This window comes from Oratosquilla oratoria, chromosome 4, assembly GCF_046742065.1.
Source record: "Oratosquilla oratoria isolate Oo_2021 chromosome 4, ASM4674206v1, whole genome shotgun sequence".
Classification (NCBI taxonomy): Eukaryota; Metazoa; Arthropoda; class Malacostraca; order Stomatopoda; family Squillidae; genus Oratosquilla; species Oratosquilla oratoria.
In genome coordinates this window covers 19,803,264-19,805,763 of record NC_134780.1, presented here as the reverse complement: position 1 = coordinate 19,805,763, position 2,500 = coordinate 19,803,264, and the positions used below count along the sequence as shown (strand labels likewise).

The following is a 2,500-nucleotide window of genomic DNA, read 5'->3' as shown; positions in this document are numbered from 1 at the left end:
TGTATATACATATATATATATTATATATATTGTGTGTGTGTGTGTGCATACATATATATATATATATTATGTATATATATATATGTATATATATATATATACATATATATATATGTATGTATATAATATATATATATATATGAGTGGTAGGGTGGTGAGTTTAAACGCCAAGAATCCGTTGAAGTTTTATTTCTGACGTTTCGTCCAACTAGGACTTCTTCAGAGTGTACACAAATAGAACAATGACAACTTATATACCCGCACAGCTCACCCCGTTCCCCCTCGGTCAATGCTGCTGCCATCTCTCTTTCGTCTTGCCTCATGGATGATTAGTCCGCTTGCTATCCTCGCCAGCTTGACGAAACCGTCCCGATGGTTGCTGCATGGGAGTGAGGTAATGTATGCTGCCTCAATTGTCCTCCTTTCCTTTCTATCGAGTCCAGTATGGAGCACCTCTGTTTTTTCCCAATCCGGCAAGTGGCCAAATTTGTCGATGTGTACCACTAAAGAGTTAGACGTCCGGTGGGCTTTGATGTCATTTTTGTGCTCAGTTGTCCGCTTGTGAATTCCTCTGCTAGTTTCGCCATAGTAACTAGCGGGGCAGGTTTTACAAGGAATTCTATAAATTAAACTGTTGTCTTCGTTTTCTATTTTGTTTCTAATTTTATTTCTCACAACGTCGCCAATTTTTACCCCCGTGCTGAATGCCAGTTTCAGGCCTGCCTTGGTGAGACTTTGTTCCATGACGTTTGAGCACTTGGAGTTGGGAACGGACAGATACCCACGGTTCTCATCATTAGCCTCTTTTCCTTTGACACCCCTATTTCTTATTTGTAACGCCTTTTCCTTATTTCTATATAAAAAGCCTGCTGGGTAATATAATTTTTTGAAAATATTAAAAATGCAATTAATTTCCTCCTGGAGAAATTCCTCACTACATATCCTAAATGCTCTCAGGAAAAAGCCTATAACGATTCCACTTTTTCAAGCACCCGGACCTGGCTTCGCCAGGTGTGCTTGGCCTACGGCGTAGCTCGCTTCGCTCTCGAGGGAGTCTTCAAAATCTCCTAAAGAAGCCTTCAGTCTCCAAAAGAAGTCGTCAACGTCTCCCGACGTTGTCGTCAAATTCTCTCGCTCTTTCTCTCTCTCTCTCTCTCTCTCTCTCTCTCTCTCTCTCTCTCTCTCTCTCTCTCTCTCTCTCTCTCTTTCTCTCTCTCTCTCTCTTCTCTTTTTCGTTAGGTCAATCATAAAGGCAATAAAATTTCGGAAGGTGGTGATAAAAACGCCAGGAAATTTTCAAAACTGATAAACTTTATTTTTTTATGTATATAGATTCTCTTGGCAATTTGGTAATATTTCGTAAAGATTCTCTTGTTAACATTTGGTAAAGATTCTCTTGGCAATATTTCGTAAATATTTTCTCATTAATATTTCGTAAACATTCTTTTGTCAGAATTCCGTGATTCCGTTTTATGTATATAGATTCTCTTGGCAATATTTCGTAAAGATTCTCTTAGCGTTATTTCGTAAAGATTCTCTTGGTAATATTTCGTAAAGATTCTCTGAGTCTGAGTCAGATGTGTCCCCGGGAGTTAGGAGTTAGTATTTCCGGTGATGACTCATTTCCGGAGTAGGAGGTTGGAAGGTTTTAGAGAGAAATATTTTTTTTATGTATATATATATATATATATATATATATATATATGTGTGTGTGTGTATATATATGTACATGTGCATGTATATGTGCATGTGGAATAGAATAGATTAATTTTTAAACGGAGGCAATAATACTTTCAAGAAAATACAAAAAATATAATCAGGATAATTAGGTATCCCTACTTTAGGGGGAAATATGGCACCGGAGGGCAAAACTTTTCCGAGGATTTGAATGAGCCCGCTTTTAGTTTCGAGTTTCGAGTTCGTTTTGAGTTGACGGAATATTAAAGAACAATCCTGGTGCGGTGACTGGTCGCCGTCCTGACTGCGGCTCAGGAATTACCGAAATGACCGGGATGAGCTGAGATGAGCGAGATTGGGACACCCAGGGTTGAGGGAGGTCGAGGAGAAGGAGGAGGAAGAGGAGGAAGAGGAGGAGGAGGAGGAGGTAGAGGAGGAGATGGAGGAGGTGAGAAGGGGAAGATTAGGGTTGAGGAAGATGGAGAGGAAAAGGAGGTGGAGGAGTAAGAGGAAGAAGAAATGAGAATGAGGAGGTGAAGGAGGCGGAAATGCAGGTCGAGGAGGAGGGAGAGGAGGAGATGGAGGAGGAGAAATAGAAAGAGGAAGAGGAGGAAAGACGTGCAGAAAGGAGGAAAACTATCAGTGAAGGTAAAGTCCACTTTGTTGCCATGATATGTACAAATACAAAGAGAAGTCCCTCTTTGTGTTAGTTTTTATAACAGTGTATAATGATGTTATCAATGTGAATGATATTTATAGTCATTATGAATAATAATGATTATAATAATAGTAATAACAACAATGGTAGTACTAATGCTACTAC

The 2,500-nt window shown here is 39.4% G+C and overlaps 1 protein-coding gene across 1 annotated transcript in view; it reads right to left on the bottom strand.

Moving 5' to 3' along the window:
* Positions 1–2,500, bottom strand: part of LOC143024640 (inhibin beta B chain-like) — a 449,538-nt gene that overhangs the window by 419,784 nt on the left and 27,254 nt on the right. The gene's annotated exons all lie outside the window — the stretch shown is intronic.